General features: G+C 52.7%; 1 long non-coding RNA gene across 1 annotated transcript; it reads left to right on the forward strand.

Annotated features, from left to right (window-relative positions):
• The first annotated feature begins 264 nt into the window (after window positions 1–264).
• Window positions 265–9,963, forward strand: LOC121661577. Its single transcript, XR_006015030.1, has 2 exons — window positions 265–1,057; window positions 4,550–9,963. It is a non-coding gene; the product is annotated as an uncharacterized LOC121661577 (long non-coding RNA).
• Window positions 9,964–10,461: the final 498 nt, after the last annotated feature.

A 10,461-nucleotide genomic window follows, 5' to 3' on the forward strand; every position in this document is an offset into this window, starting at 1 on the left:
TGGACTTGGCTCTCTGCCTCCCATCATAAATTTGGATGTCTCTCCTCAGATCCAGACGATTATGGGTGAGACATGTTGGCAGCTTCCCTTCAAACAGAAGGGCGATGACGGAGTTTTTCTTAGAATTTAGGATTTGGCTCAGCCGGAATCACGGGATGGGCCATTAGCCAAAGGAAATGTGAACCCTTTCTGGGAGGACCATTCATATTTTTGTGGGGTTTTTGTTAATTGTGTTGCTTTCAAGGCCATGCTGGGGGTTTCTCCCTGATAATAGGAACAATAATGATGGGAAGACCCTGAGATGTCCTGGCCAGTTTGGTTCCTCCCAGCTCAGAGTCCAGGCTGGGAAGTTTGGCTGCTGCTCCGACAGCTCCCCATGGTCCGGGAATGAGCTCTGTGGCTGTGCTCTGAGCACGAGCCAACCTTAACATTTCCATTTGCTTTTACATTCAGAATTGCTGCTTTTGGAGCATGTGGAGTCCCCATTTTTTACTGGTGGACCTCTCCACCAAGATGTGGCACGAAATCCTGCAAACCTGGGCAGGCTGAGCTGAGCTGGGCGAGTCCAGCAGTGTCAGGGATCGCTTGGATGGCTCCTCATCCTGAGCCAGCACTGCTTTGGGGGCAGCTCTGCTGTAATCAGGCCAGCTGAGGGTCTGCTCTGAATTACAGCACTTGGCTGCAGCCCCTGTATCCACCAGGAGCCTGGAAGTGCTCCTGCTCCGCCATCCGAAGTGCGCATTTCTGCCAGGAGAAAACATTGCCTTGAAGGACTCGACAGAGTCCTGCAGCCCCATTGCTCTGGGCTGTAGGGATTGCCCTCAATACCTCACCCCACAGAGAGCTGGGCTGCCTCTGGGAACAAGGTGAACCAAGGCAGACTCGCAGGGAAGGCACAAGGCAAGTCTGATTGGGCTTTTCCAATGAAAACAGAAAAAAAATGAAGCAGAAAAAGAAAAAAATAATCTAAACTTCAGTGAGGACTTCAAATACGCCAAGCCAACAGTGTGAGAGAAGCCCTGAACTTCCAGAGCTCTAGACCCCAAAATTTTGCCAGGTAAGCATCTTTACTCTACTGGATTTCTGTAAAACTGGACATTTCTGCAAAATCTCTCCCCCTGCAAGTGTTTGAAGTGCACATTTTCTTTGGGGAAGTAAGAACGAAATACTTCCCTCCAGGCTGATGTTAAACTGTTTTGTCTGAGTTGCCTCAAGTGGAGCTTTTGGGGTAAAAATTGTCACCTGAAATGTTTCTGACAGAAAAATCAGAATAGATTTAGTCAAAGTATTTTGCAAATCCACGTTGAATTGTGACAATGAACAAAGGAACCTCTGCACAACACCTGGCGTTCTGCCTTTCACCAGCCCTAAATTGAAATGAGCCTTAATTCAAAGCACTTCTTTTTTTAGACACTTAATTCCTTTTCACTCAAAACACACACTTATGTTGAAGGAAAAGAATATTTTCAGCCTAAGGAATAGATTTTATTCCTGTCAAAATGCTTTTTTCCTGATTATTTGTATTTTCTGCAGCCAAATGAGAACTCAGGTGTTTGTGTGCCCCAAGGGAGATGCTCAGGACCACGATGTCCTCAAGGAAGGTTGGATCATTTTTCCTCTGTGGCTTCTGGGGTGCCACCCCAACCTTGGTGTCCGTCCCCCAGCTTCCCCAGCAGTGTGGGCAGAGGCAGGTTGATGCTTGCTCTGCCAAACTGAGTTGTTTTGACACATCCAAATGGAAATTGCACAGGATTCTGGTTCTCCCGTTATTTTTTTCCCTATGTGTTTTGAATTTTTCATCCTCATTTGGGACGAGCAAATGTCAAAACAGCAGTTTGGGATTTTTATCTGCTCCTGTCTCTCTCTGAGCCGCTCCGAGGATGCTCTGATTTGCTCCTTGTTTCACCCACGCTGGCAGATCGGGAGCTCTGTGCTCTGCTCCGAGGCAGTGACGGCATCGTGGCTCCCGGGAGGGCTTTTCCACACCAGCCTGGAAATCACCTGCTCTTCCCCCATTTATGGAAGGCAGATGCTCCGCAAGCTTCTCCCAGCCCAGGGCTGGCAGCTCAGCCTGCAGGGGCTGCCCTGCTGGCACCTGCTCCAGCCTCAGCTGGAAATGGGGGAAAGCAGTGCCCCAACAAACCCCAGTGCAAGGCCAGCAGGGCAGTGGGATGGAGCACTGGACGGGTCTTCCTCATGTGCCGTGAACTGGTCTGTCCCCATGGCAGGGTGGGCACAAAACCAGGCTGAGCACAGGGGGCTGTTCAGCCCAGAGAAGAGAATGGTGTGTGGAGACCCCAGAGCCCCCTCTGGGATCTGAAGGGGCTTCAAGGGAGCTGGAGAGGGACTGTTCCTGGGGAACTGGAGTCACAGGACAGGGGGGAATGGGGTCACACTTACAGGGGGGAAGTTTAGGTGAGAAATTCCTCCCTGTGAGGGTGGGCAGGCCCTGGCACAGGGTGCCCAGGGAAGCTGTGGCTGCCCCTGGATCCCTGGAAGTGTCCAAGACCAGGCTGGATGCGGCTTGGAGCAGCCTTGGACAGTGGGAGGTGTCCCTGCCATGGCAGGGGTGGGACTGGATGGGATTTAAGGTCCCTTCCATTCCAAACCACTCCCAAATCACAGGATTCTGTGATTCTGTGAAAGCCCCCAGCTCCCTGCCCAGGGCAGCCAACCCATTTCTTCCAAAAAACTTCCTACGCAGTTAGCTCTGCCCCCAGTTAAACACAGGGGCTTGCAAAGGCCACGCCACGGCATCACATTCCCCAAACTCGCTTCTGTTCCAGCTGGGAGCAGGGAGCTGCGGGCAGGGAGCTGCCTGACCTGGATTTCCACTCTCCCTTGACTGGGGAGTCTTGCTCTGCTGATGCCTAATTACATCCAGGGCAGCGGTGCTGGCGGAGCCGGGCTCCAATCTCAGCTCCTAAATAAAGCCGGTGCGTGGTGAGGGGGAGAGGAGCGAGCGGCACCAGGTAACGAGTCCGAGAGGAATCCCGCGTTCCACGGGCTGCCTGCAGCCCCGCTTCATCGAACCGCATTTCCCCCTCCTCTTTTTAAAGTTACTAAATATTTTATGAACATCCGTAGGGCGAAACATTTGCTTCCCTCTCCGCAGCAGCCCTCGGTAACTCACTCGCCGCTTTTACTGCGCATTAAATTCTTTATGGGAGTAATTGTGAAACCTCCAGAGGTGCTTCCAGGGCAGTGTTTGTCCGTGTCCCCTCTACGCGGTGACAGCCAGCACTGGGACGGGCGGCTCAGAGTTGGGCCTCTCCCGTTGCGTTGCAGGTGGCAATGATGGGTTCAGTGCAAACGCAGCCAAATCCCTGCTCTGGGGCAGCGGCTGGGCTGGATCCTGCCCCGCCTGCGGGGAGGCAGCGAGAGGCGGGGAAGGACGTGGTGGCTGCTGGGTGTGAGCTCTGCGTGCTCGGGAAAGGTTTCCTTCGGAGGGGCAGCATTGCCGGGAGTGATGGATGTGCGCAGCAATGAGCCCCGACACATCGGCGGCTGCCAGCGCCCGGGGAGAGCTGTGCTGGGGTACCCGGGGTGCCTCTGCCTCCTCCTAAACGAGCCCAGAACTGGCAGTGATGTAGCAGGGAGGGAGGCAGGGATTTCTGGTCGTGCCCCCCGTGTCTGTGGGGTAATTTTGGCACTCCACAGGGAGCCCCGGGTTCCCTGCTTCGTCTTTGTGGTGTTTATAATCCACTGCGCTCTGCTCTGAGACTCCAGGTGAGGGAATAGGGTTATGATGGAGAAATGGACCGGGACAAATGCAAATGCCAACATCTGCCTTTAATTCTGGATGATAACTTGTTTGGTTGTTCACGTCTCTCTGATTTCCCTTTCCAGCTTCAGGGATACGTGGCAGGCGGGAGCAGCCAGGGGAAGAGGGGCTCTGAGGGAGTGCTGAGGCCACATGGCAGAGTGCAGAATAGTTTTGAAAATAAATAAACAGAGGTGCTCACACTGGAAATGTCATCCTTGGGAGCTGCTGCCTTTCTGGCCAATACTGAGAGTGACGTGGGCCAAACCCCAGACCCTGCTGCTTCCACAGAGACCCTGCTGGGAGAGGAGAGTCACAAAAGGACCTGAGCCTGCAGGGAAGGGCCCCAGCCCCCAATTTAGGGGCTTTGCCTTCTTGTGGGGGCTGTACCCCGAGTTTGGCAGTGGAATTTGGTGTTGGAGGGTGTGTGAGCACAGCTGGGAAAGCCAATTTGCTGAGAGGGACCCCGGCTGCTTCTTGTATCTGGCAAAACCTCCCGCAGCACCTCAGGGGAGACACAAGCTTGAAATCTTAATTAAAAAGCAGAAAGCAGGGTTTCATGCTAGGCTGATATTGTGACTCTCTTCCCTTTATGGACAATTCTTATGCAAGCTCCTACTGTGTCTGTGGAATTGCTAATTTAGAGGAAGTTACAGATTTGTGCAGTGCAGGGCCTGTGTCAGCAGTGTTTAACATCAGGAGATCGAGGTGTGCGCTGATCCCTTTCGTTGTGAGGAACTTTCTTTTTATTTCTTGCAATCTTTCCTTTCTTGTCATCCACTCCAGAGCACACCAGAAGGAACATTGCCACCACCTGGGGCGCAGAGAGAGCACCAGTAGACCTAAAAAACTTGAAACTCTGTTCACAGCCAAACAATGACAAGGTCTGGATCAGCAGGAGATTCCACCTGTGGGCTTCCCAGTCCTCAAGTCCCCTCTGGAAATTTTCAGGGGGAGCAGCACAGTGTTCCTGGATGAGCATCTCCAATCAAGAAGGCTGAAAACAGGGTCTGAGAGACCTGTGGTTTGTGTTTTACTTGATCCAGGCCTGATGGAAATTTTGGAAAGCCAGGCTGACATTGTCTCATCAGAGCCAGTCCATAACCAGCCGGGTGGGACAGAGCCGTCCCTCCTCCAGCTGAAAATGAACCAAGGACATCGGCCTCTGGAGAGGGTTGTCTTTCTCTTCGTGCCTGATTAGGGAAGCACAAGCTCCTCTCTTGAGACACAACTTTGAAAAATGTAATTTAATTCCTTTTGCTTCTCCATCTTTCTAAGAAAATAATATCTTCTGTCCCATTAGATCAGGAACCTGACAGTGATGGGAAAACTTATGAGGTCTGAAAGTACAAACCTTTGGGATGGTCCTAATAGGAGCACCTTTACTCAGAACTGGGGAGATTTTAGGGACAGGCTGTGCCTCATGGAGATGGGTGATTCCAGGGACATCCATTCTGGGTCCCTTGGGCACCTGGGCCCTGCCCCACACCAGATTTTGGCCAGGCATGACTGGCGCTTCCTGGCAGAGATTTAAGAAAGATTTGAGTTCAGCTTGGTGCCAGCAACAGATGAAATCCAGGATAACTTTATCTCTGCCCTCATGGAGGAAGGACGCTCAGACAGTGCCTGATCCAACTGTGAAACTCAGGGCAGGGCCAGGGGAGGCCAAACACAGAGATGGGTTTGGAAAGGCATTAGAGAAGCGTGGCCAGAAAGGGCCATCAGGGGCTTTTAAATACAGGTTACTCACAGCTGCATCTGGCTCGGATGGGCCTGAGCTGCAGATGGCCAGAGCTGGGAATGGTTTATGGCCTGTCCTGTCTCTGTGCCAGCCCTCCAGGAGATTGGCCTCGATGGACTTTTGATCTGATCCAGGAAGCACTCCTTATACCCTTATCACAAATGGCCTCTGAGAAATGGGAAAAGACTGATCAAAATGGGAGCTGGGAGGAAATTCATGTTGGATCTGACTTTGTTGCTCGTTCCCTGCAGGAAGGCAAGGTTTGGACACAATCAGGGTCTTTCCCGAGTCCCAGAGGGGTTCAACTCCATCCCTGTGACTCAGCTGGGAGGACACAGCCCAGGAATTTGCAGAAGCTGCAGATCAGGGCATGGAAAAGCAACCTCCTCCCTTCAGCTCGTGGGGCAGCGCTGGGGGAGCTTCTCTGGGAACTGCTGCTCGCAGGGCTCCAGGAGCGCTGCAGCATCTCCAGGCTGCCCAGAGAGCCAGAGGATGGGCGTGGGCGTGGGCTGGGGCCCAGTACAGCTGCTCCCAGGCAGAGCAGGCCAGTGAGGAGCTGTTGATGGATGAGTCCATCATCTCACTGAAGCGAGGTCTGTGGCTGCCTTAGGGCACGGCTGTAAATGAGCCCCTAATGGATTCTGCTCCTAAAACTTCCCTGTAATACAGAAATAGCTGCGTCCCCAGACATGGGAAGGGGGGGCAGAGATGGATGTGCAGAGGGAAGGGATGCTGGAGCCCTGCAGTGGTTCAGAGGGTAAGAAAACCCCTGAACGAAGCAGCCGAGGTGATGCTGAGCTTGTTGAGACGCTGGGAAATGGGAGATGTGGCCACCCCCTCCCTCACTCCCAAACTCTGCTTTGCTGCCAGGGCTGCTGCTGTGATAAACACCCCTGAGGGGTATCGGTGCCTCCCACATCTCACCCCAAAGGAGCACCACACTCAGGATCAGCAGTGCACCTGCCCCTGCCACCGTCCCCTCCTTCCCACATCCCTGCACCTCAGGACCCCAGTTTGGCTCAGATATGGGATGGGAACAGGCAGTGGCCTTGGCACGCGGGAGACCAGGTCCTTTTCCAGCCAGGACTGCGCCCTCCTGGTGCTCCCTCCTGCACATCCACCTGTGCATCCCTCCCTGCTCCTGCACTGGGCTCAGCGGAGGCAGACACGGCTCTGCTGCTGCCCTGGCTTGGCACGGGAGGACTGGAGCTGCTGAACAGCTCTGCACCACTCCCGTGTCTGCAAACAAACAAACAGACAAAGACATGGCATCTGCTCTGTGGTGACTTCAGCACCTCAAAGCTGTCCTTCGTTCTGGAGCTCTGGGACGGACAGAGCTGATCCTGACCATGCCAAGGGCCCAGGTTTGGAGACACCTCCACCAGACTCGGAGGAGGCTGCAGGAGCAGGTACGAGGTGCTCGGAGGCACCTGGGGTAGTGGAAGGAGCACTTGAATGGTCTTTAAAGGTCTCTTCCAACTCAAATCATTCTTTCCTTCTGTGATTCTCCCTTATCCCAGTAATGCTGTGGGGAAAAACCCCAACTCTGTTCAAGTCAAGCAGGAGAGAAATCCTGGAGCTGATTGCAAACCTGGTCTGGGCTGCGATGCAGCAGCCCTGGAGCTGCTTCCCAGACCTGCCCCCCTTTCTGCAGCTGAAATTTGCCTCTCAGATGGCAACCCCTGCAGCTGCAGCAGCTGCCCCTTGGCTGCTCTGCTGGGCCAGGCTCAGCCCTGGCACTTGCCCCGGCCACGCCACTCTCCCTCAAGCCAAACCTGGCGTTCAACGGGGAAAGAACTCCTCTGCCTCTCCCTGCAGATCACAGGGATGATCTTGGGTCTTGTACAGAGGCTGGCAGACGTTACCTTGCAAGGAATCTTTTTAATCTGCCAGATGATTCCCTTCCCCGTCCCCTCCATCATTTTTACGGCCCCGCAGCCTGCGCAGGGCCCGGTGCGTCCCGGCGGGAGGTGCAGAGCCCAACCCGCGCTCCCCAGCGAGCGCCTGATTCATCACCGCTAATTCCGTTTGCCATTCGCCGTAATAACAATAATCAAAATGAATTAATTCGGTATTAGTGGAGAAGGAATGTTGGAACTGCATGGGAATGGTGCTGCAATCAAATCAGATCCGTGTCAATTCAAAGGACGATCTCTTTATCTCTTTAACAGCTTTTTTACCTGCCTGGGGCTGCAGTTTATTCTCGAGGATGGGCTCTCGTATTAATATAACTTACAGTCGTTCTAAAATGTTTTCTATCTTTCATAGCTTGTTCTAAATATTTTAGCAAACATAAAGTGGGCTTCTTCCTTTCATCCTCCCTTGAGATGAGGCAGAAGATGATAAAAACCCTGGTTTTCCCCACAGCAAATGTACCTTTTTATAGCTTATTGGGAATCAGGCAAAATGGATCAATTAGGTGATCGTGTGGAGCAGCTTCTTGTTTATGGGGTGATAACTCCAGGCAGAGAGGAACAAACCCTGCAGGTGTATGGCCACGGTGTTTATTTAGCAGCTGTATTTGTACAAGGCTAATAGGAAACACCATTGGTTTATTATTTACACCGCATAAAGGTCAGCCTAACAAAGGGCTTACTGAAAATGGCACTCAGGTGCCAGATTTAGGGTCTTGTCCAAAACTGGTCCTCCCACTCGAGGCTTTCCCAGCTGCTCAGTGACCTGTGGAAGTTCCCCCTGGGCTGGGGGAAGGAGGGAGGGTGCACAGGATGCAGGGACTGTCACCTCCCCTAAGATGGGACCTGGACCCTGAGCCATGATGGGGGACAGGGATGAGGACGCTGCATCTGTCCTGGGCACTGCCTTGGGTCCCTTCAGGCTCTGGTGGCTTTTCCCTGATGCTCCAGGGTGTTTGTGACCAAGCCAACTGCTGGCCTTGCCAGTCCCTCCCAGTTTGGGGGTCCTGTCTCAGAAGGACGCTGTCCTGGTGACACCAAGCACCCGGCAGAGATTCCCCATCACTCAGAGGTGTGAAGTGTTCCCTGAGTGAAAGGCTTCACTTCCACCCTGCTGCTTTGCAGGGAGGAGACACTGGTGGAAAGAAGGGCTCTGACCATGTGGGAATGCAGCACCCCCAAGGACAGCTGAGCCAGAGCCCCTCTCTGGGGTGATGAACCCTCTCTGTGGCAGGTGACAAACCCACCTGTGCTCCTGGCTTGCCCCCACGCTGTGCAGGAGCCCCGAGAGAGGTTGGCATTAGGTCCCCATGAACTGGCCTGGAGCGCCTCCCCTTTTCCCGAGGCTCCCCAGCCCCAGACAGTGACGCAGCCGCTGGAATTCGTCCTGTCCAGCCCCGAGCCATTCCCTGCTCTCGTCTCTATTTTCTCCCCGTCATCCGGAGTCGCACATCACGGGTGAAATATGAAAGAAACAAATTAGAATTACCTCGCTGGTGTGACAGCAAGGAGAGCTGCGAGCTGGGGAAGCTGAATGGAATGATAAATCCCATCGCTTAAACCGTGTAATGAATTTTCCTGGAGATTTGTCTCAGAGTAAAGAGAGGGAGAGGAGGGGAAAAGTATGAAATTCTCCTCAGATTTGGCAGAAGGGTTGCAGGCAGCTCTGACTGAAAAGTGTAAATCTGAAGAGCCCGTGCCTGCAGCGCATCCAAATAAGTTCCCCTTCCTTAATAGTCCTGGGTGCTATTTGCAGTGAAATGTCAAATCTTCTTTGCCTCCACTGGCATTCGGTCTAATAACATTATTTTGTCCGAGGAGCCTGGAGAACTAATGTGTTCAGGAGTAATTCTGCAGCTAAATATAGGAAAGAGGATTTTTTGCATTACAAGAAAATATTTTTGTGCTATGAGGGACTTTCGTGGGGGTTGGAACATCCTTTGCCACTGATTTGTTGGGTGACCTTGGATAAATCACTGTCCTCTCTGTGCTTGTCTCTCCTTCCCTCTCTGAACTTCCCATGGATTTAGGTTTCAAGGTCTTTGGGGCAGGGACAAGTTTTTGTTGGATGTTTAGGATTTCTGGAAGAGTCCCCAGGAGTGAGATGCAGGTGTGAGCACAGCTCCAGCCAGGGAAGGGATGACACCAGGTCACAGAGTCTTTCCTTGGAGGCTGTGCAGGAAAACAGGCAAGAAACACGAAAAAGTCGGAGTTTTCCTCAAAAGCAGAGCTCAGGAACCCGCAGACCATGCCTGAAGCAACCTCCTTCCCAGTGAGCCCCTCAGAAACACAGGTTTAGGGAACGGAAATCCCAGATGTTGGTGTTGTTTCTCTAAAAGGCGCATCCCAAGGCAGGCGTGGACCTGTCTGGCTGGAGATGTTCTGATGGCAGCCAGGACACCCCAGTGCATTCCCACCAGGGCCGTTCCTGCAGCAGGAGGCTGCGAAATCAAACAAGACCTCGCCACCCCTAGGGAGCTCCTGGCAGGATGAAGATCTCAGTTCACAACATCCAAACTCAATAAAAACAGGGTCCCTGTGCCATCCAGGCTGTTCCATCTCTGCCAGCAGCTCCCACCCTCCTTTCCTCACCGGAATATTGAATTTTTTTTTCTTTTCTTAATCCTTATTTTTTCAAGAGAGGCCCAAAGGAAAACCCTGCAAGTTGTCTCCGGTGGGAATGGAGCACAGAAAACATGAACAAGCTACAAGTACGTGCCAGCAAAAATCCATAGAAAATGATATTCCCTGAGGTAAAAGGTGAACATTCTCTGTGCTCAGACCTTGCTGTCTCACCTCTCTGCTGTTTTCACTCAGAACAGGGTGTTGGCTGTCCTGGCCGTACCCAGCCTGTGGGGCTGTGCGGAGACGCAGCCGATTTGAAAGGAATTCTGAGGATTTTCTGCAAAAAGCACATTTTAATATTACAGAAAGCCAGATGATTCATACAAATGAGCCCCTCGGGTGACTGGTGCAGCATCACCTGGCCTGGTGTCACCAAAGAAAGGAAAGGTTTTCATGCAGTTTCTGATTGCAGCATCCCC

This window comes from Corvus kubaryi, unplaced genomic scaffold (assembly GCF_017639235.1).
Source record: "Corvus kubaryi isolate FWS band 111438036 unplaced genomic scaffold, C.kubaryi_AGA036_p1.0 37179, whole genome shotgun sequence".
NCBI lineage: Eukaryota > Metazoa > Chordata > Aves > Passeriformes > Corvidae > Corvus > Corvus kubaryi.